At 52.6% G+C, this 23,318-nt stretch overlaps 8 non-coding genes across 8 annotated transcripts; 4 read left to right on the top strand and 4 right to left on the bottom strand.

Moving 5' to 3' along the window:
* The first annotated feature begins 3,839 nt into the window (after positions 1-3,839).
* On the top strand, positions 3,840-3,921 carry TRNAL-AAG. Its single transcript has one exon. It is a non-coding gene; the product is annotated as a tRNA-Leu (tRNA).
* A 6,415-nt stretch (positions 3,922-10,336) lies between these two features.
* On the top strand, positions 10,337-10,409 carry TRNAK-UUU. Its single transcript has one exon. It is a non-coding gene; the product is annotated as a tRNA-Lys (tRNA).
* Positions 10,410-14,689: 4,280 nt separating this feature from the next.
* Positions 14,690-14,772, bottom strand: TRNAS-CGA. The gene has a single exon. It is a non-coding gene; the product is annotated as a tRNA-Ser (tRNA).
* Positions 14,773-17,723: 2,951 nt separating this feature from the next.
* Positions 17,724-17,794, top strand: TRNAG-GCC. The gene has a single exon. It is a non-coding gene; the product is annotated as a tRNA-Gly (tRNA).
* A 690-nt stretch (positions 17,795-18,484) lies between these two features.
* On the bottom strand, positions 18,485-18,567 carry TRNAL-CAG. The gene has a single exon. It is a non-coding gene; the product is annotated as a tRNA-Leu (tRNA).
* A 1,688-nt stretch (positions 18,568-20,255) lies between these two features.
* Positions 20,256-20,327, bottom strand: TRNAE-CUC. The gene has a single exon. It is a non-coding gene; the product is annotated as a tRNA-Glu (tRNA).
* A 1,701-nt stretch (positions 20,328-22,028) lies between these two features.
* TRNAF-GAA lies at positions 22,029-22,101 on the bottom strand. The gene has a single exon. It is a non-coding gene; the product is annotated as a tRNA-Phe (tRNA).
* Positions 22,102-23,231: 1,130 nt separating this feature from the next.
* On the top strand, positions 23,232-23,304 carry TRNAK-CUU. Its single transcript has one exon. It is a non-coding gene; the product is annotated as a tRNA-Lys (tRNA).
* The last annotated feature ends 14 nt before the right edge of the window (positions 23,305-23,318 follow it).

The raw sequence follows: 23,318 nt of genomic DNA, 5'->3' as shown, positions 1-23,318 counted from the left end.
CTAGGATTTTGGAAAGGAAGGGTAGTAGGGAGATGGGGCGATAACTGGAGGGGGAAGTGGGGTCAAGAGCGGGTTTTTTTTAGGATGGGGGAGACGTGGGCATGTTTGAAAGGCAGTGGGGAAGGAGCCCTTGGAGATTGAGTGGTTAAAAATAGAAGTTAAGGAAGGTAGGAAGGCAGGGGCGATGGTTTTAATAAGGTGAGAGGGAATGGGGTCCGAGGCGCAGGTGGAGGGGGTGGCACTTGCGAGGAGGGAGGAGATCTCCTCTGAGGATACTGCAGGGAAGGATGGGAAAGTAGGGGAGAGGGTTGGTGGGGGGGAGGGGAGAGGCGGAGGGGTGACTTTGGGGAGCTCAGACCTGATCGTGTTGATTTTCGTGAGGAAATAGGTGGCCTGATCATTGGGGGTGAGAGATGGGGGAGGGGGAGGAACAGGGGGCCTAAGGAGAGAGTTAAAGGTCCGGAACAATCGGCGGGGGTGACGGGCATGGGTGTCGATGAGGGAGGAGAAGAAGTTTTGCCTGGCGGAGGAGAGGGCAGAGTTAAGGCAGGAAAGGATAAATTTGAAGTGGGTGAGGTCGGCTCGGTGCTTGGACTTTCGCCAGCAGCGCTCGGCAGCTCGAGCATAGGAGCGTAGGAGGCAGACGGAGGAGGTGATCCGGGGCTGTGGGTTAGTGGAGCGAGAGCGGCAGAGGGAAAGGGGGGCGAGAGAGTCGAGATGAGTAGAGAGGGTGGAGTTGAGAGCGGAGACCTGATCTTCGAGAGTGGGAAGAGAGGAGAGGGCGGCAAGGTGAGGAGAGATGCTATTGGAAAGACGGATGGGATCGAGAGAGCGGAGGTCTCTGTGGGGCAGTAGCGAAGATCTGCAGGGGGAGGGAGTGTGAGAGATGAGGCAGGTGAGAAGGTTATGGTCGGAGAGAGGGATTTCAGAGTCGGTGAGGGAGGAGATAGTGCAGCGGTAGGAGATGACGAGATCGAGGGTGTGACCGAGTCGGTGAGTGGGCGCGGTATGGTGGAGGAGGAGGTCGGCAGAGTCGAGGAGGGATAGCGGGCGGGCGGCAGAGGAGTCGTCGGGTACATCCATATGGATGTTGAAGTCTCCGAGGATCAGAGTGGGCAGAGAGAAGGAGAGAAGGAAGGTGAGAAAGGGGTCAAGGTGGTTGAAGAAGTCGGAGGTGGGACCGGGAGGGCGGTAGATGACAGCGACAAGTAACTGGAGGGGGTGGTAGAGGCGAATGATATGGGCTTCGAAGGAGGCGAAGGAGAGGGAGGGGGGAGGAGGGATAGTGCGGAAGCGGCAACGGGGCGAGAGGAGGAAGCCGACGCCTCCTCCCTTACCGGTGAGTCTGGGGGAGTGGGAGAAGGAGAGGCCTCCGCTGGAGAGAGCGGCGGCGGAGACCGTGTCTTCGGGAGAGAGCCACGTTTCCGAAAGGGCGAGGAGGAGGAGAGAGCGGGAGAGGAAAAGGTCATGGACGAAAGGTAGCTTACCTGTAATAGAGCGGGGGTTCCAGAGGCCACACTTGAAAGTAGCTGTGGGTGCAAGGGGGGGAGGGGGGGAAGGGCGGGGGAAAGGGAGGGTTTGGATGGGAAGGAGGTGGCGGGGCCCTGGACGGGGAGAGGGGGATGAGGGGTAGCGGTGGGACAAGAGGACTGGGATGGGGCGTGGGTGGGGAAGAGAGAAGGGGGGAGGGGGTGAGGAGGGGGTTTGGTGGGGGTAAGAGTAGGGGGAGGGGGAAGAGGGGTAGCGCTGGTAAAGTGGGGTTCTAGGGCGGGGGTGGGGAGACAGAGGAGATAGCGGGAAAGAGCTGAGCCAGAGAGGGGAAGGGGATGGGGAGGATAGAAAGGGGTGGGAGGGGGAAGGGGGGGAGGAGGGACATGGCGAGCCCAGAGAGGTGGGTGGCAGCACTGACAACAATAAACAGTAATAAACGAAATCGGTAATATAGCAACATGATACAGTATGATACAGTACAGTAGTGCTAACATAGCAACACGATACAGTATGATACAATATAGTCGTGTTAATAAAAGGGCGATGACCAGGGTCGAGGGTAGGCTCGATTAAGGGGCGACCTGATCAAACTCAAAGTCTGACGACAATAAACAATAAAAAGCGAAATCGCTAATATAGCAACATGGTGCAGTAAGACACACTACAATAGTGTTAATAAGCAGGCGATGACCAGGGTCGGGGGACGAGCCGACCCTACCCGATCAGACTCAAAGTCAAGCGGCCAGCGGCAGAGAGAGTCCCAGAGCTCATGACCTGGGAGCTCCCTCTCCCTGCTCCCTGAGGCGGCGGGGGGGCCCTGAGGTTGTCCGGGGTGGGTGGCGGCCGTAGGCGGCGGCTAAGGTAAGGTAACATGGTGAGAACAAGGACGTCGTCACCCGGGGCGGGGGCGGGGGAGATGAATCACCTCAAGGGGGAAGAGGGACTGAGGCCTTCCCAAAATGGCCACCTCGGGCAGAGTGGGGGAGCGGTTGGGGAGCACAATGTCCCCGGGCCCGAGCAGGGGGACACAATGTCCCCCGAGGATACAATGTCCTTGGGGCCGAGCAAGGGAGCACAATGTCCCCAGGATCGAGAAGGGGAGCGCAATGTCCCCGGGCCCGAGCGGGGGTTGGTGGAATGGAAGCTGGTGGCTGGGGGTCTGTGGGGGCGAAGATCCTTAGTGTCGGAGTTCCCGACCGGGGGTGCGGAGGTCCAAGTTGCGAAAGGCTGAGGCGGGCGCGGGTCTGGGCGGTCCGAGGCTCAGCTCCCCGGGGGAGGCGGAGGAGGCGCAGATGAGTCGGCGAGCGGGAGGCGAAAGGGGGGGCTTGTCGGGAATCGGGGCCGGGCGGGCCGAGGCTGCGAATCAGGGGAGCAGAGATCCCGAGCCCACGAGGGAATGGCTCCAAGAGTCCGGGCGATGACAAGGCTCAGCTTCCTGGGAGAGGGGGGTGGTCTCGGCTTTAGGGGTTGGGAGACTGCATTCATGCTTTCCTCTGACGTGTGAGTTTTTAACTAAAGACCTTGGTTACTTGGGTTTTCCTATCAGGCAATCATGCCAAAAAGAGTAGCATTTTCTCCGAGAAACCGTGGGCTATGTAGCTAATGAGTTAAATTAGTTATGGCTTGAAACTTGATCTGTCTAAACTCTGGCAAAGTTTTTCTTCACTAGCAAGCAATTTTCATTTTCCATGTTAGATCTCCCTTCTGTGTCACTTGGATCTGTGACATTTGGACATGTGCTATTCGCCCCTCCCCTAACCCCACAGCACCTGTGTACATATCTTTAAATTAGATCACATGAATTACCCATTTATTCATATTAAGGTTTGTCTACCCATCTATATTGTGCGATCGTTCTGGGCAGGGAACGTATCTGCTAATTCTGTTGTATTGTGCTCTGCTAAGCGCTAAGTACAGTGCTCTGTACTTAATAAACGCTCAGTAAATACCACTGATGGTTTGTTGGCTACGACACTTTCTCACTCAAAGTGTGCGCTGTTATGCTAAGCATTTGCTTGCATCATTTTTTGAATAGTTCAGGTTTCAGGTTTGTAACCCAGGGACCCCGCCTCTTCCTTCACCCATTGTGTTTTCCCAGCCCATCTGGCCAGTTTTCCCTTGGGTCCAGTTCCCCACATCCATCCACCCAGGTTCTGCTTTTCCCCAGGTTCAGCTTCTCAGAGTCTGGGTTTACAGCCTAGGATGGAGTGCAATGACAATCAGACTCCAGTTAATCTTGCTATTGGATGATGGTGGTGAAACAAATAATAGAGCGGATTCTAGGCTTAATAACAACGACAACCTTCTGGATAGACTGTCTAGAAGGCTCTGAGAAACTGCCTCAAGTAGGTAGAGTGGCCGAGCGGTCTAAGGCGCTGGATTAAGGCTCCAGTCTCTTCGGAGGCGTGGGTTCGAATCCCACCGCTGCCAATTACGTTTTGCAGTGCCAGCACCGTTCAAAATGTTCAGGTTGGACTTTTACTTAGCCTTAAACCTGTGTCGGCTCCCCTCCAGGCTCCGTCTCCTCTTGGGAGCGCTCATCGAGCCGCTCAGCACCAGGAACAAACCATAGGGAAAACCCGTGGCCCTGACAGGATGCGATCGGTGGCCCACTCGAGATGAGGGACCCACGGGTTACTCATGTCACCCGCACAGGGTCTGCGTCTTTTGCTCCCCTGATGCTACCGCCACTAGGTGAAGTGGACTGCAGGGATGGTTTCTCCTCCATCCTTTACACTCTGCCAAACGTTTAGTACCGTGCTCTGCAGTGCCTTCTGCAGAGGATGTCGCTGATTATTCAGTCAGTTAAACATATTGATTGAGCGCTTACTGTGTCCAGAGCACTGTACTAAACGCTTGGAAGAGTACGATCCTAAAGAGGTGGTAGACACTTTCCGGCCTACAATAAACTGACATTATTGAGGGGGCCAGGGTTCATTCATCCGTTAATCTGGTAATCAATCGTATTCATCGAGCACTTACTGTGCGGAGACCGCTGAACTAGAGAAAATAGAACCCATGATCCTTGCTTTCCAGAAGTGTGCAATCTAGTGGAGGAGAAAGACAATAAAGTGTCTTTATTTTATTTATTTATTTATTTATTACAGAGTTTTCGGCAAAGTTGGGAGAGACTTTGAGATGCAGAAGAACTGGGAGGTAATAGCAGAAATAATACTGGTCTTTGTTAGGCGCTCACTATGTAGCAAGCACTGTTCCAGGCGCTGGGGTAGATACAAGGTAATCAGGTTGTCCCACGTGGAGCTCACAGTCTTAATCTTCATCCCCATTTTACAGATGAGGTCACTGAGGCATCGAGAAGTTAAGTGACTTGTCCAAAGCCCCACAGCTGACAAGGGCGGGAGCCGAGATTAGAACCCACGATCTCTGACTCCCAGTCCCGTGCTCTTTCCACTGAGCCACGCTTCTTCCTCTGGAGATGGGTTTGTGTCTCGGTGTCTCTCGGAGCGTCCGTCCCGGGGGACTTGGCTAAGATTTTTCTGCCCCCGCTCCCACCCCTGGGGAGAGGGTTCGCCTCTTGCAGCCTGGTGCCTCCAGCCAATCCGCCCCTTGGCCCGACGCAGGAAACAGCGATGCTCTTGGGCTGGTCCGGTGGTGGATCTCGTGGGACTGAGACTACAGATCATTTGTTCATCATGGCCGCAGGAGGTTAAATCCTGATTCCTCCTAACTCACACTGTGAGCACCATGCGGGACAGGGACTGGGTCCAACCTGATTGGCTTGGATCTACCCCAGCGCTTTGCACAGTGCCTTCCTTTTCTTATGCTGTCGAGTCTCCGACCCATAGCGACTCCATGAACACATCTTTCGCAGAATGCCCCACCTTACCGTACCTGGAAATGATGTCTGAACGGATCGGGCAAAACAAAGAGGTATGGGGGAATTAGCTCAGATGGTAGAGCGCTCGCTTAGCATGTGAGAGGTAGTGGGATCGATGCCCGCATTCTCCACTTGTGTCGTCTCCCCGCGCAGTTGAGAATCATGGCGACGCTACGGAGTCCTTTCTTTGGTTTGGCTGTTGAAGCATCGGGTTCAAATGTAGATACTTCGGACTACAGAATTTACCCCCCCCCCCCCCCCCGTCTGGCTACAAGTTCTGGTCTTGCCTCCGAGAAAACTGTTCCATTCGCCTCCTCGCTCGTCTCTCTGCCTCCGACCTCCCCCTCTTCCGATCTACGTTACAATCAGCTGAACGGATTCTCTTCCTGGAGAATCGCTCGGACCACTTCTCTCTTCTCCTAAAAAGCCTCCACTGGCTCCCATGACCCGGAAATACAAGGAATGAATCTTCTCCTCTTACAGGCCCTTTCCGAATTAGCATCAGTCAATCGACCGTATTAATAAAGACGTCACTGTATGCAGAGCACTGTGCTATACGCTTTGGGGACTACAAAATAACAGCGTCTGTATGCACGTTACCTGTCCACGAAGAGTGTAGACTCTAATCCCGGCTCGGCCATTTATCTGCTGTGTGACTGTGGGCAAGTCACTTAACTTCTCTTTGCCTCAATTCCCTCATCTGTAAAATGGGGATTAAGACTGTGAACCCCAAGTGGGACAACCTGATTCCCCTGTGTCTACCCCAGCGCTTAGAACAGTGCTCGGCACATAGTAAGCGCTTAACAAATACCAACATTAAGTCACTTAACTTCTCTTTGCCTCAGTTCCCTCATCTGTAAAATGGGGATTAAGACTGTGAACCCCACGTGGGAAAACCTGATTCCCTTGTGTCTACTCCAGCGCTTAGAACAGTGCTTGGCACATAGTAAGCGCTTAATAAATACCAACGTTATTATTATTATTATTAAATGATTTCGCTTCTCTGTGCCTCAGTCACCTCATCTATAAAATGGGGACTGAGACTCTGAGCCCTGTGTGGGACAGGAACCATACCGTGTCCCACTCCATTTGCTTGTATCCACCCCAGCGCATAGTACAGTGCCTGGCACAGAGTAAGCGCTTAACAAATACCATTATTATTATTATTAGAGGGGAGACAGACATTAACATAAATAAATCATTCGAAGACTTTCAGGATGAAAGGAGTATCGTTTCCCTTGATGGTCTAGTGGCTAGGAGTTGATGCTTTCACCGCTGAGGGCCGTGTTCAATTCCTACTCAGGGGAGAGTTCTTTCACCTGGTTCGGGCCATCCAATAAGGACACAGACGTTTTCCTCGGACGTCACCACTCTCTTCTACTCAGTTTCCTTCAGATGGAGGAGGAGGAGGAGGAGAAAGTGGAAGGCGAGAACCCTGCCACACTGTAATCGGCCCTCCCTCTTGCTATTCACTCTTTGAGGAGACTTCAGGGTTTACAGTGTGGCTTAGAAGGCCAGTTCAGATCACTCAGCCCACATACCCCAGAACTATTCGTGCAGTGAAAGACTCGATATCGGCTTCTTAAGTCTGTCCTGACTCTAAACCCCTTCAGATCTTGGACAGGGCAGGGGATGTATCCGTTTATTCATTCATTCATTCATTCATTCAATCATATTTATCGAGCGCTTACTGTGTGCAGAGCACTGTACCAAGCGCTTGGAAAGTACAATTCGTCAACAGAGAGAGACAGTCCCTACCCAACAACGGGCTTACAGTCTAGAAGGGGGAATTGTTGCATTGTACACTCCCGAACGGACACAGCACACAGTACACGCTCCATAAATACGATTGAACAGATGAATAAATGACTTTTGCACTTCTGCTATCCCTGAAAGAGACTGGTCCGGAACTGCACAGAACCAGGGAGGTAGGAGGAGATGGAAGTCGATGGCGGGCCTGAGAAAGATGCTCACGGGAAAGAGAGAGAAAGTTATTATTCCCCAATTCTAAAACGCAGAATTAAACCATTATTCCAGCAACCACTGAGCTCAACGGCCAATACTATCGACGCATGCTACTTCCCAGGGTGCACCGTTTTCTATGGCTCTCGATTTTCATTCATTCATTCATTCAAAAGTATTTATTGAGCGCTTACTATGTGCAGAGCACTGTACTAAGCGCTTGGAATGTCGGCAACAGATAGAGACAGTCCCTGCCGTTTGACGGGTTTACGGTCTAATCGGGGGAGACAGGCAGATAAGAACAATGGCAATAAATAGAGTCAAGGGGAAGAACATCTCATAAAAACAATGGCAACTAATTAGAATCAGGGTGATGTACATCTCATTAAACAAAATAAACGAAATAAATAGAGTGCTAAAGATATATACAGTCGAGCGGATGAGTACAGTGCTGAGGCGGTGGGACGGGAGAGGGGGAGGAGGAGAGGGAAAGGGGGGAGAAGAGTGTTTAGCTGCGGAGAGGTGAAGGGGAGTAGAGGGAGCAGAGGGAAAAAAAGGGGGGAGCTCAGTCTGGGAAGGCCTCTTGGAGGAGGTGAGTTTTAAGTAGGGATTTGAAGAGTGGAGGAGAATTAGATTGTCTGAGGTGAGGAGGGAGGGCATTCCAGGACCGCGGGAGGACGTGGCCCAGGGGTCGACGGCGGGATAGGCGAGACTGAGGGACGGTGAGGAGGTGGGCGGCAGAGGAGCGGAGCGTGCGGGGTGGGCAGTAGAAAGAGGGAAGGGGGGAGAGGTAGGAAGGCGCGAGGTGATGGAGAGCCTTGAAGCCTAGAGTGAGGAGTTTTGAGCGGAGGTTGATAGGCAACCACTGGAGGTGTTTAAGAAGGGGAGTGACATAACCAGATCGTTTCTGCAGGAAGATGAGCCGGGCAGCGGAGTGAAGAATAGACCGGAGCGGGGCGAGAGAGGAGGAAGGGAGATCAGAGAGAAGGCTGACACAGTAGTCTAGGCGGGATATAACGAGAGCCCGTAGCAGTAAGATAGCCGTTTGCGTGGAGAGGAAAGGGCGGATCTTGGCGATATTGTAAAGGTGAAACCGGCAGGTCTTGGTAACGGATCGGATGTGTGGGGTGAACGAGAGAGACGAGTCAAAGATGACACCGAGATCGCGGGCCTGAGAGACGGGACGGATGGTCGTGCCATCCACGGTGATAGGGAAGTCTGGGAGAGGACCGGGCTTGGGAGGGAAGATGAGGAGCTCAGTCTTACTCATGTTGAGTTTTAGGCGGCGGGCCGACATCCAGGTGGAGACGTCCCGGAGGCAGGAGGAGATGCGAGCCTGAAGGGAGGGGGAGAGGACAGGGGCGGAGATGTAGATCTGCGTGTCATCTGCGTAGAGATGGTAGTCAAAGCCGTGAGAGCGAATGAGATCACCAAGGGAGTGAGTGTAAATGGAGAACAGAAGAGGGCCAAGAACTGACCCTTGAGGAACTCCAACAGTTAAAGGATGGGACGGGGAGGAGGCGCCTGCGAAGGAGACCGAGAATGAGCGGCCAGAGAGATAAGAGGAGAACCAGGAGAGGACGGAGTCCGTGAAGCCAAGGTGAGATAAGGTGTGGAGGAGGAGGGGATGGTCGACAGTGTCAAAGTTGTTCGCGTCCTTGTTCCTTTTCGGAAATAGCCAGCAATTCTGTCACTCCTTCCACCCCCGTTCCTGGCGAGTTTGGACGATAGTTTCTATTGCTCAGCGCGAGTCTCACTGGTTCGGGAATTGGTCCCTCTCCCCAGCCTCCGTTCCCCTGAGACACCAAAGGACACGGGAGACGGGAGGGTCTTTCTCCATCACACCCTTCCTCCTGTGCCAGTTGTTCCCAATTGGTTCTAGTATCGGCTCTGCCACTCGTCTGCTGTGTGGCCTTGGGAAAGTCACTTCACTTCTCAGTACCTCACTTACATCATCTGTAAAACGGGGATTAAGGCTGTGAGTCCTGTGCAGGACAGGGACTCTGTCTGTATATATATTCATTACCCTATTGATTTTGCTAATGAGGTGGACAACCCCTTGATTCGATTTATCGTGATAATGTTGTCTTGTTTTTGTTTCGTTCTGTTTTGCTCTGCCGTCTGTCTCCCCCGATTAGACTGTGAGCCCGTCATTGGGCAGGGATTGTCTCTATCTGTTGCCAAATTGTTCATTCCAAGCGCTTAGTACAGTGCTCTGCACATAGTAAGCGCTCAATAAAGACGATTGAATGAATGAATGATCCGCCCCCCTCCTCTCCTCCCCGCCCCATCGCTGTAATCCCTTCCCAGCGCCATCTCTCTTCCCCCGCCCCCGAGCGGATGTTCCTGATGAGCCTTCTGCTGACCGCTGACTCCTCAATTTTGCTGACCTCTTGCTCCACCCCACATCGCACACTCACCACCTGAGACACACACTCGATCTCATCGTCTCTAACCACTGCACAGTCTCTACCCTCACCAACTCCGAAATCCCTCTACCAGACAACAAACTCCTCGCTTGCCTCCTCTCCCACACACCTCTTCCCCGTAAGTCTGTACTATTCCCCCCCAGAGACCTCCGATCTTTGGACCCCATCCAATTTTCTCAACTCATCGTGTCCCACTTAGCCTCCATTCCCAAACTGACCGTATTCATTGATGACCAAATTGACGCTGTCAACACCATTCTCGCTACTCAACTCAATTCACTCGCTCCCCTCTCCCTTCGTCGATCTCGTACTACTAAACCACAGCCCTGGATCACCAGCACAGTCCGCTTCCTTCCTCTTGTCCCCTTAGCCCACGTCCTCTCCCTGGCCTGGAACGCCCTCCCTCCTCAAACCCGACGGACAATTACTCCTCCCCACCCCGCACACACACTTCAAAGCCTTGTTGAAGGCATGTCTCCTCCAAGAGATTTTCCCAGACTGAGCCCCACTTTTCCTCATCTCTCACTCCCACTCCCTCTGTGTCACCCTGAATTGTTCCCTTTGCTCTTCCGAGTCATCAGTCGCAAAGATGCTCAATCGCACAAGCCCTTCCGGAGCCCGGATAGCTCAGTCGGTAGAGCATCAGACTTTTAATCTGAGGGTCCAGGGTTCAAGTCCCTGTGCGGGCGACTGCTTACTTTGTTAGTTGTTCTGGCTACATAACACAGACCAGAGTGAAGGTTTAGGAACTTGTATCACTGATTGTATTGATATTGCTCTTGTTCAATGCCAAGAGTTAAGGTGGAGACGAGATCATCAGACCACGTAGCCTTCCTGTACTACACGGGACTCACAATCTTAAAGGGTGGGAGTTAGGGATCCTCTAAGCACTTCACAGACGAGGAACCTGAGCCTCGGAAAGGTTCATTGACTTCAGATTAAAGACGGACCTGGGGTAAAAGGCACCTCCTTTTTATGTCATTAATTCCCGTTGCCCCAAGGATTACTACAATAATATTTTGTTAGAAACACAGTGCTTCGTGGGAAGCGAACTCTTCAATTCTAAAGGTTTGGGAGATGTTAAAAATCCGTGGAGATGCCAGGGATCGAATCCGGGGCCTCATAGAGGCAAAGCGTGCGCTCTACCACTGAGCTACATACCCCTGCTGGCACCTCGTTCACATTTCTCTCACCTGACCGTTTAGCATCCTCCGGTCGTTTCTGGGACCGTCAACTGCTTTGGGGTGGGGCCACCTCCCGCTCTCGGGGCCATAGAGTAACTGCTCGGGATGGGAGCGAAAGGCAAACCTGGGATTACCCAGCAAGGCCCTCCCTAGCTTTCCTGGTCTTTCTCTCTTGTTTCTGCTTCTCTATTTAGACCATTCTGCCTGGGTCAGGCTCTCTTTTGCCTTCCCACCCTCTTCCTCTCTCCCTTTTCATGGGGAAACTGTGTTTCTTGGGGGTGGAAACCAGCACCAGGAGAGATCCGACTGCTAAACCCGCGGAAATCGGAATTGCTGCCCGGGAGAGGGGACCTCCCTTTTGCCTCCACTTCCGCGATATAGGTGTCTGCCTCTGTATTGTAATTGTTAGGTCTCTCGTCCCTGTATCCAACGATCCGAGTTTGAATCTCGGTGGGACTTGCTGAATTTCACTTTAATTTTTAAAGCCGCTGCTTCTTCAGATTCTCGTCGACGTCTCTGGCGATCGCTCAGGTCGCTCGTCTTTGAGTCGTCTCTTTAGCAGGATCTTGGTCACGCTGATCTCGATGGTGAAATCTCAGCTGCCGGATTCAGACATTAAATCAAGAGGAACGTGGAAACCTCTAACGCTTTTAAATACTTCTTACGTTTTCAAATACTTTTTAAAAAAATGGATTGCCTGCATATTTTTACCTCGAGTATATTTTCCCCACAGGTCTGCGCAAGGAAGATCACCGTAGGCTTAGAAGTGCGCATGAATTGAAGGAAAGGAAAAGGCAATCGACAGGATTCCAACCCTGTGGGAAAACCCCTCTGGATTTCCATTGCATCAATTTAACCACTCGGCCACGACTGCTGATCGTGAGAGCATTTCCTTCAGTGAGAAATGTGCCATGTCTTGGGACCCTGAAGCGGCGTGGCTTAGTGGAAAGAGCATGGGCTTGGGAGTCAGAGGTGGTGGGGTCGGCTCCGCCGCTTTTCAGGTGCGTCTCTTTCGGAAAATCATTTCACTTCTCTGTGCCTCAGTTACCTCATCTGTAAAATGGGGATTGAGATTAGGGCTCACAGTCTTAATGTGGGACAATCTGATTACCGTGCATCTACCCTAGCGCTTAGAACAGTGCTTGGCACATAGTAAGCATTTAACAAATTCCATCATTATTAGTATTATTACTATTGGGTCAACTTATTACATTCTCTCCCACGCTGAGCAAAAAGGGACAGGGAGAGAGAAAAGCTTCCTTGACTGGAGGCTACCTGTCCAACCCTCATTACACCGAGCTGGTTCGTCTTCCCACATGGAAATATCAAAACAGTCCCTTTGCGCACGTGTCCCTGTAAATGAACCCTGTGTGAGGCATGGATTGTGTCTCATCTGATTACTCTGAAACAATCTTCTCGGATGACGATGTCCGTCGTTTTAACAGCCTCTCTTTCTTGTCGCTTCCTTCCTTCATTCATTCAATCGAATATATTGAGTGATTACTCCGTGCGGAGCACTGTACTAAGCGCTTGTTATGTACAATTGGGCAGTAGATAGAGACGATCCCTGCCCAACAACGGGCTCACAGTCTAAGCGGGGGAGACAGAGAACAAAACAAAACAGAACAAAACTAAACGAGTCGTTTGGCGTGAGTATCATCAAGATAAATAGAATCATAGATATATACACATCATTAACAAAATAGAGTATTAAATAATATATACGAGTATGCAAAAGTGCTGTGGGGAGGGGAACGGGGAAGGGTAGAGGGAGGGAGAAGGGGGAATGGGAAGGGGAGGAGGAGCAGAGGGAAGGGAAGGACTCAGTCTGGGAAGGACTCCTGGAGGAGGTGAGCTCTCAGTAGGGCTTTGAAGAGGGGAAGAGAGTTGGTTTGGCGGATGTGAGAAGGGAGGGCATTCCAGGTCAGCGGTAGATCGTGAGCCAGGGGTCGATGGCGGGACAGGCACGAACGAGGGACCGTGAGGAGGTGAGTGGCAGAGGAGCGGAGTGTACGGGGTGGGCTGTAGAAGAAGAGAAGGGAGGTGAGGTAGGAGAGGGCAAGGTGATGGGGAGCTTTGAAGCCAAGAGTGAGGAGGTTTTGTTTCATGCAAAGGTTGATAGGAAGCCATTGGAGGTTTTTGAGGAAGGGGGCGCCATGCCCAGAGCGTTTCTGTAGGAAGACGATCCGGGCAGTAGAAAGAATAATAGCAGGGAGAGACAGGAGGATGGGAGATCAGAGAGGAGGCTGACACAATAATCCAGTCGGTATATTATGAGAGCTTGTACCAGCAAGGTAGCGGTTTGGATGGAGAGGAAAAGGCAGATCTTGGCGATATTATGAAGGTGAGACCGGCAGGTTTTGGTGACGGATTGCGTGTGTGAGGTGAAGGAGAGAGACGAGTCAAGGATGACACCAAGGTTGCGGGCCGGTGAGACGGGAAGGATGGTCTTGAAGTGCACAGTGACAGGGAAGTCAGGGAGAGAACAGGGCTTGGGAGGGAAGATAAGGAGCTCAGGCTTGGACACGTTGAGCTTTAGGTGGCGGGCAGACATCCAGGTGGAGATGTCCTGAGGGCAGGAGGAGATACGAGCCTGGAGGGAGGGGGAGAGAACAGGGGAGGAGATGTAGATTTGGGTGTCATCTGCGTAGAGATGATAGTTGAAGCCGTGGGAGCGAATGAGTTCATCAAGGGAGTGAGTGTAGATGGAGAACAGAAGAGGGCCAAGAACTGGCCCTTGAGGAACCCCTACAGTTAGTGGATGGGAGCGGGAGGAGGAGCCCGCGAAGGAGACCGAGAATGAACGGCCAGAGAGATAAGAGGAGAACCAGGAGAGGACGGAGTCCATGAAGCCAAGGTTAGATAAAGTGTGGAGGAGAAGGGGTTGGTCGACAGTGTCAAAGGCAGCTGAGAGGTCGAGGAGGATTAGGATAAAGTAGCACCCTTTGGATTTAGCAAGAAGGAGATCATCGGTGACCTTTGAGAGGACAGTTTCGGTGGAGTGGTGGGGACGGGGGACAGATCGGAGGGGGCCCAGGAGAGAGTTGGAGTAAAGGAATTCAAGGCAGAGAGTGTAGACGACACGTCCTAGGAGTTTGGACAGGAAGGGCAGGAGGGAGACAGGACGATAACTGCAAGGGGAAGTGGGGTCAAGAGAGGGGTTTTTTTTTGTTTTTTGTTTTTAAGATGGGGGAGACGTGGGCATGTTTGAAGGCAGAGGGGAAGAAGCCGTAGGGGAGTGAGTGGTTAAAGATGGAAGTTAAGGAGGGGAGGAGGGAAGGGGCGTTAGTTTTTATAAGGTGAGGGGGAATGAGGTCCGAAGCACAGGTGGAGGGGGAGACACTTGTGAGGAGGGAGAAGATCTTCTCTGAGGATACTGCTGGGAAGAATGAGAAAGTAGGGGAGAGGGTTGAGAGCGGGCGAGGGGGATGGAGAAGAGGGAGGGGTGACTTTGGGGAGCTCAGACCATTTGAGAAATGAAAGCGCGAGCTGTTTGACAGCAGCTGCATAAGTTGAACGGTGAGAGAAGAGAAGAGAACTAGATGGGGAGAGACCCAAATCCTGTCCTTTCCGGAGCCCGGCTGCTGATTTCCCTGGAGTTCAGTCAGAGAAAGAAAGCGCGGCCACAACCGGTGCCACGGATGGGCCAAAAGACTCGCCTGGGGGCTCACCACATTTTACTCCCGAACCTCTGGGCTGCCACCGAGGGTCCGAGTTTTCCGAATGGTGAGAAGACTACCTAGGGCCCACAACTAGTGTTGGCCTCGGTGGCAACAAAATTGCAGCGCTGTGAGCAGGATTCGAACCTGCGCGGGGAAGCCCCCATTGGATTTCGAGTCCAACGCCTTAACCTCTCGGCCATCACAGCACAGCAAAGTCGCTTTGGGAAGCATTAAAAAGTGAGTGCGGAGGAAGGGACCGAGATGGAGGAGGAGGCAGAAGATAAGAAGGAGAAGGAGGAGGGCGAGGAAGAGAAGGAGGAAGAATTCTCTTACAACGCCGTTCTGTGTTCTTGACAAACATCGTGTTGGCTGGAAATCGGCTTAGAGGAAGCTCCCATTCCACGGGAACAAATGGTCTAGGGGGCAGTTCCTTAGCAGACACCCCCTTTACTGACATATTTTCCTTACGAATCCCCATATTACTGTTCTGCCCACGACCAGCAGAACGCTCCCATCGTTGCCACTAAAGTCCATTGTAGTCTTCTACAGAGCGGCAAGTTACAAAAACACAGAGACCAAAAGCGCCGTATAGTAATGCAGGGTCAGAGGCTGAGAATTGTAGCTGCACAAACAAGCATACAACCACTTCTTCCTGCACCGTAGACTGCAAGGTCCTTGAAGGCAGGGATCATATTTACTAATTCTATTTTCTCCCAAGCACTGATTAGAATACTCTGCACACATTAGGCTCTCACGCTTTACTTTGGAATGAAAAAGATCAGGAGATGTCTGCTACCATAAGCTTCCATCAACCTCTTTTTTTTTTTTAATGGTATTTGTTGTGCCCTTACTAAATACAGTTCATCACACTAAGGACTGGGGTAGATACAAGATAATCACATTGGATGCAGTCCCTTTCCCACACAAGGCTCATATTCTAGGGAGAAGGGAGGAGGGAGGAGGATTTTAATCCCCACTGTGCAGATGAGAAAGCCGAAGCACAGAGACGTCCAGGGACTCGTAAAAAGTCACAAAGCAGACAAATGGCCCATCTAGGATTAGAACACAGGGCCTCTGACTCCCAGCCCTGCGTACGTTTCACTAGGCCGCACTGCTTCTCTTTATTCTCATCATTATAGTAACCACTGATACAGGCAGGATTAAGGAAATAATGACAACTTGGCTCTCCAAGGTGTGAGCTCCCCCAAATCGCCCCTTCCCCTTCTCAGTCCCTCCCCTTCTTGGCCCCCTCTTCAACTTTCCCATCCTTCACAGCAGTAGCTCCAGAGATCTCCTGCCTCCTCTCAAATGCCACCCCTTCCACATGCGCATCGGACCTTATAAAACCTCTCGCCCCTTCCCTCCATCCCTCCCTAAAAGCCATCGCCAACCGTTCACTTTCCAGTGGCTTTTCCCACTGCCTTCAAACATGTCCATGTCCCCCATCCTTAAAAAAACCTCCCTCGACCCCCCAGCTCCCTCCAGTCGGCGCCCCATCTCCCTCCTACTATTCCTCTCCAAACTCCTTGAGCGAGTCGTCCACACCCGCTGTCTCAAACTGCTCTCTTCCAGTTCTCTCCCGGACCCCCTCCGATCTGGCTTCCGTCCCCTTCACTCCACATAAAGCGCCCTCTCAGAGGTCACCAATGATCTCCTTCTTGCAAAATCCAACGGCTTCTACTCCATCCTAATCCTCCTCAACCTCTCAGCTGCCTTTGACACTGTGGACCATGCCCTTCTCCTGGAAACGTCATCCAACTTTGGCGTTACTGACTCTCTTCTCCTGGTTCTCCTCTTATCTCTCTAGCCATTCATTCTCGGTCTCCTTGGAGGGCTCCTCCCCAGTCTCCCACCCCCTAATGTGGGGGTCCCTCAGGGTTCAGTTCTGGGTCCTCTTCAATTTGTTAAGCGCTTACTATATGCCAAGCACTCTTGTAAACGCTGGGGGAGATACGAGTTACAATCAGGTTAGACACGGTCCCTGTCCTACATGGGGCTCCTACATGGGGCTCACAGGTTCACAGTTTTCACTCCCGCTGTTTGCCCTCTCCATCCCATAGCACATATCAATAATCGATAATCTTGTCTTATGCCATCGAGTCGTCTCCGACGCATAGTGACGCCAGGAACACATCTCCCCCAGAATGCCGCACCTCCATCTGCAATCGTTCCGGTCGTGCATCTATAGTGTTTTCTTGGCGAAAATACGGAAGCGGTTTACCATTGCCTCCTTCCGCGCAGTCAACTCGAGTCGCCGCCCTCGACTCTCTCCCATGCCGCTGCCGCCCCGCACGAGTGAGTTCGGACTTGTAGCAGATCGCCTGCCACTCGCTAGCCTTTGCCCAAGCTAAGAATGGAATGGGTAGTAGGCCTCTGCTAGACTCTCCCTCCCGTAGTGGAGCCTGGTGGAGTACTGGAAACTCTCCAGGTGCGACCCTGAGAGAGGAATCAATGATCAAATGTTTATATATTGATTTATTGATGAATTAGCCCACCTCGGCAGCGGCATTCTTGGCTTCCGGGGGGAGGGAGGGAAGGATGACGGCGTGTTTTATGGATGCTGCTGCCCCTGATTTTCCGGGGCTGAGGAAAGAATTCGGTACTCTCTTTCTCTCCTCCCACCTCCCCGAATTCTGTATTCCTTTGTTTCCTTCCCTCCCACTCCACTTCCCACCCTAATCATCTCAGAACTGGATTGCCGACCCGGCATTTGGGTAATATGATAAACTGATCAAAATGGAAGGAGATGAGGTTCTCTAGCTCGGGGGTTAGACTAATTGTCTTGTAAAGGAGCTGTGGTGAGCTCGAATCTCAGCATGACCTGTAACGACCTCGATACTCTATTTTCTTTTAAGACCTTTCTATTTTTTTTTTTTAACGACTCTCCCCATGTTACCTGGTAAATTCTTCGAGGATCTGGATAATTTCTACTAATCCTTTTGTAGTCTCCCAAGCTTTTAGAATAGTCTTGCACAATGTAGGGCCCTACTTAATACTGCGGATCATCCTCTTCCAAGCGCTCTGGACACAGTAAGCGCACAACCAAAATGATAGATCGACTGATTGAATGATCAGCTACCGCTCGTCTTTAGATTTCAGATAGGCGGATCCCGATAGCGTCGACAAATACGTCGAGTTGAGGCGGGAGGTATCGTTGGCATTGGTGGTTCAGTGGTAGAATTCTCGCCTGCCACGCGGGAGGCCCGGGTTCGATTCCCGGCCAATGCAGACGCCCTTTTACTGCGGCCCCACAACTTCTCTGGGCCCTCCAACTCAATCATTCCTCCGCTTGCCCTCTCCTGCAGGCATCCAAACGTTGCTCCCCTAATGTGGAGGGGAAAATGTCGCAGCCATTTCCGAGGGTTTGCAGTCACGTCGTCGTCCTGTTCAGTTTTCTCCCCGCTCCGTCAGGAACCTGGGGAAAAGTTTTAGCACGAAAGGATGCAAAAATGAAGATGGTTCCCGATGTGGGAAGAGAAACCCCTTCTAAATCGGGATGTGTGGACGGGGGTGGGGGGTGACCCCAATGGTTGGGGAACCTAGTGCTTCTTGGATGTTGAGGCGATAAGCAGAATCGTGAGTGCTCAAGGAATCCCAACAGTGAGTCAAAAGAACACTTCTTATTTCTTCCTATTAGGATCCTTGGGCTTTTTCTTGTCCGGGAATGGCCCAAACGAGAACTGTGACTTGCCCAAGGTAAGATAGGCGACAAGAGGCGGATGGGGGGCTTAAGAACCAGGTCCTCTGACTTCCATTGGTGTTTGCAGTCACAGCCCATGGTGACCAAGCACATAGCCCGAAAATATTTCCAGTTAGGATCCTTGGGCAATCTCCTTGTATGAGAATGGCCCAGGTTGTAACTATCAGAAGGGCCGGGGCCGGGGGGAGGGAGCCGAGGGGAAGGAAAAAGAAGAGGAGTGTCAGGAGTGGGATTCGAACCCACGCCTCCAAAGGAGACTGCGACCTGAACGCAGCGCCTTAGACCGCTCGGCCATCCTGACCTCGGGAGCCTCCCTTTTTCTACTCTCTTCACCGGCTCACGAAAGGCAAAAGGGAACTGTGCCCGAGATTATGGCACACGGCATCTGCCCGCGACCTTTCTTTTCCTTGATATGCCTATGGCTATGGCCGTGGTATAGGCTGGAGCAAGTGAAAACGGATGAACAAGAATAGTTTCCTCGACTTTGGAAACCAGATTTGAGCCATCACAAAAAGAACATCTTGTGAAATCCCAGGATCAAACGAAGGACCTTTAGCTCTTCACTCTTATGCGCTCCAGTGGTTATTGAAATACGGGGAAGAAGAAGGTTGGTATTTTGAGGCAGAGGATAGCAGGAGAAGGGGAAATTGTCAGCTGCAGGGAAAAGGTGTGATAAGGAGGACCCTCCCTTCCCCTACTCCCCCACCAGCCCCGGCCCCCAGTACTACCATCTGCCCTTCCTCTCACTCTACACAAACGGTGTTCTGGGCTGAAAAGACTCAAATAATTTGTGTGGGCGCAGGCGAATTTCTTCCTGGGAGCCTGAGGCGTGTGAACCCGAGCCCGAGTCCTAGCCAATCAGACCCAAAGGAATAATGGGCTGTATTCATTCATTCAGTCAGTCAGTCCTATTTATTGAGCTTTTACTGAGTGCAGAGCGCTGGACTCGGCGCTTGGAAAGTACAATTCGGCAACCAATAGAGACAATCCCTACCCAACAACGGACTCGCAGTCTAGAAGGTGGGGGGAGGGCGGGGGAGGGGAGACAGACAACAGAACAAAACAATGCAAATATACAGGCATCAATAGCATCAATGCAAAATAAATGGAATTATGCATATATAATAATGTTGGTATTTGTTAAGCGCTGACTAGGTGCCGAGCACTGTTCTAAGCGCTGGGGGAGATACAGGGTAATCAGGTTGTCCCACGTGGGGCTCACACACTTTTAATCCCTATTTTACAGATGAGGGAACTGAGGCACAGAGAAGTTAAGTGACTTGCCCACAGTCACACAGCTGACAAGTGGCAGAGCCGGGAGTCGAACTCATGACCGACCTCATGACTCCGAAGCCCAGGCTCTTTCCACGCTGCTTCTCCAATATATAATAATCCATTAATAAAATGAATAGAATAATAAATGTATACACAAGTGCTGTGGGGCGGGGAGGCGGGGGGGGGGGGGTAGCCCAGAGGGAAGGAGTCGGGAAGATGGGGAGGGGAGGAGGAGAAGAGGAAAAGGAGGGCTTGGTCTAGGTAAGGCCTCCTGGAGGAGGTGAGCTTTCTGTAGGGCTTTGAAGCGGGGAAGTGTGCTAGTTTGGCGGATGTGAGGAGGGAGGGCATCCAGGCCAGAGGTAGGACGTGGGCCAGGGGTCGACGGTGGGACAGGCGAGAACGAGGCACAGTGACAAGAACGATACGGTAAGTGCTCGTGCCCTGCACGAATACATCTGGCGTGTGTGGGCTGAGAGTTCTAAACTGGACTTCTAAACTGTACTGCAAACCACGAAGTAATCTGCTAAAAGACAATAGCAGGGTGAACCGCAGGGGGAGGGCCGCTTACAGGGTTGCGGGGGTCTCCCTCTTCCTCTTCCTCCGCCTCCTGATGGAAACTGAGTAAAAGCGAGTGGGGACCGACTGAACTCAATGACGTCCCAGAACCGCGCAAGTTTCCGTACGGTGTGGCCTGAACCAGGTGAAAAGACATATTTCCCTGACCGGGAATCGAACCCGGGCCGCGGCGGTGAGAGCGCCGAATCCTAACCACTAGACCACCAGGGAAAACGGTGAGAGGCAGTCTCCTGAAAACTTTCAAATACTCTCTCTACTTCTTGATGAGGCTGGAAACCCGAGGCGACGAACAGCCAACCTCCTGGCATCTAGTCTGTTTTCGGTCAACGATCGACAAGGAGCGCTTGGCTCCAGCTGGAACCTCTTTCCCTCATCTCCCTGACGCTCTCAATTCCCTATCCTTGTCCAATTCCCCACCATCTGACCTCAGGAAAGTGGGGGGAGAGATGAATCAACGTCCCACCGGGGACTGGAGCCAGAGAGTGAGATGCGGAGTGAATTGGGCGAGCGCAGTACAGTCCATAGGTATCCTCGTACTGCTGAATTAAGGTGCGCTTTGTCTCAACCGGGCCTGCAAGTCAAGCAATCCCATCCCAGGTCACGGGGTTCCGGATTTCAGCGATTGAGAATTCACGGGGATCCTGGCTCCTTCGAGGTTCAGCCAGCCCCGAGGCAGGGGCATGATCCCGACGGAATCAGAGCTCATCTCTTTCGGTAGCCTCATTCCCTACCCCAGCCCCAACCCAGTGAGGAACGTTTCGAATGGATGAGAAGGGTCTGGTCGGCGCGGGAATTTCGGGCATCCAAAAGCCGGTCCGAATTAAGCAGTGTGGGGAGGGAAACGTTTTTCTTTCTACGACGGGACGGATCAGTGCGGGGATGAGGGAGGATGAGGCGAGGTTGGGGGCGCGGGTGATGAAAGGTGCTGGCACGATTGGTCCCAAAATCTCCTCCTTGGACTGCGACTTCATTCATTCATTCATTCATCCATCCATCCATCCATCCATCCATCCATCCATCCATCCATCCATCCAATCAATCGTATTTTTTGAGCGCTGACTGTGTGCAGATCACTGTACTAAGCGCTTGGAAAGCACCATACGGCAATAAAGAGAGACGATCCCTGCCCACAACGAGCTCACCGTCTAGAGTTCCATGTGGGACAGGGACTGTCTCCAACCTGATTAACTCGTATCTATCCCAGGGGACGCACAGTACGCGCCTTACAGATACCATATTGTTATTATATTACATATCATATTACATATAATGACATTAAGAAGAATGAAAGAAGCGACACTACGGGCAACGACGGGAGGTAAAAAGGTAAAGAGGGAGGCCCTCGGAGGTCCCTGGTGGTCTAGTGGTCAGGATTCGGGGCTTTCACCGCTGCGGCCCGGCTTCGATTCCCGCTCAGGGAAGGTTACTTCTTAACAATTTTCCTTTGCTTCCAAGCCCCACATGGAAACGACGAGTGGGCCTAGACACTTCAGATGTCCCGCTTATCCCTTTTGCCCAGTGGCCTGATTAGAAATTGAACGTTGCCGAGGAAGCTGCGGCAGCCTCGTTGAGTACTTGCCATTCTATAGTCGGAGCGTGACGCTCCGATTTGGGTCGTTCCTCAACTACTGTTCTAGTGCAGTATAGACTCCCGTCTGCGATTCTAATTTGTGTTAATGTCCTTGGAGCTAGGACGGGAAGGAGAGAAACAAGCGCTTGGGGAAGAAGAGAAAAAGGGAAAGCGCCCAAAGCAGTGACAGCAACACTGCTTCCTGTCTAACCGAGGCTAATGCTGATGTCTAACACTGATGTCTAACCTTGCGCTAACCGAGTCGCTACGGCCACCACGGCTCAGGCTGGAGCCCTCGGAGGCAGGATTTGCTGATTTGCCGAGTGGTAAAATGTACCTCTTGCCGAAACCCGGGATCGAACCAGGGACCTTTAGATCTTCAGTCTAACGCTCTCCCAACTGAGCTATTTCGGCCCTCCTTAGGGCGCTTTTCAACGAAGACTCTCGCGTTATAGCCAACTGAAACCTTGAGCCAGGGTTTCTGATAACTGACAGTAAGTACCGAGGAAGGGCATGGAGCCGAGATCTTCCTGCAGACAAGATGGAAACATGTATGAAAACTTGACTAGAGACGGAGAGACGGAGCATCCTTCCCCGTTCCCGGCTCCATTGGCCCTGCAGGGGGAGGGGAATGGAGACAGAGGCCGCCGCGTCTCTGCAGACGCTTTGGAAAAATCCCCCTGTTCCCAGTTACTAGTGTCCCACTGTGATGGAGAGATGGAGAGAACGTTTCTAAAAAATCAAAAATCAGCCTCCATCCCGGGCCTCAGCCCCACAGTCCCTGGTCGGGGAGAGGTTTGGAAGCGGGGCTGCCTCTTCTTCTCTCCCGCAGGCCTCCCCGGCTCCTCGGGGCTCAGAGCGGCGGATGGGACGAAGAAGAGGAGGCCGAGGGGGGCCGGGGCCTGGAGGGGCCGAAGCCGGGCCCGCCAGCCTCGGGGGATTGATGATTTATTCATTTTGACATGAAAGGAAAGACCGGCGCCCCCTCCCACAGGACGGTCATGTCCAGTGCCGGGGGGGGGCGGGGCAAGGGAGGGTTGTGTTTTATTTGGGGCGGCAGTGAGGGCAGCTGTCCGGGTCCGTCCTGTCCGCTCCCGCAGCCCCGAGAGCGGCATGGGGGCGGCGGGGAGGGGAGCGGCAGCAGCAGCTCTCCGGGACCAGCCGGGAGACCCCCGGCTCCGGCCGACCATCTGGGGTCCCCCTTGCCGCGGGGGTCAGCACCAGCTTCACCCGCACACCCTTGGATTTTGGAGGAAACGGCGCTGGCTGCAGAGGGGGCAGAGGTCAGCCTGGATTCCTTCCTCCCCAACTTCACGGAAAGTCTCTCCTCCCTCTTCCCCAGGTCTTCCCCTTGTCTCTCCGGATGGGGAGACCTCGTAATGCCCTGCGGAATTCAGATTATGCCGAAAGCGTAGGAGACCACTGCCTCTTATGGATATCTTGATGGATTTCTGCTGAATAACCCGCCCTAACAAAAACTATTCCTCAGTAGCCTGGAACCAAAGGCTCCGATTCCAGGCGCTCGCTAGGGAGGGCCAACAAGGGCCCGGCTAGCTCAGTCGGTAGAGCATGAGACTCTTAATCTCAGGGTCGTGGGTTCGAGCCCCACGTTGGGCGCAAGTCTTTTTGCT

Source organism: Ornithorhynchus anatinus, chromosome 5 (assembly GCF_004115215.2).
Source record: "Ornithorhynchus anatinus isolate Pmale09 chromosome 5, mOrnAna1.pri.v4, whole genome shotgun sequence".
Taxonomy (NCBI): Eukaryota; Metazoa; Chordata; class Mammalia; order Monotremata; family Ornithorhynchidae; genus Ornithorhynchus; species Ornithorhynchus anatinus.
Note: the sequence above shows the minus strand (reverse complement) of the source record. Positions and strands in the feature narration are given on the sequence as shown.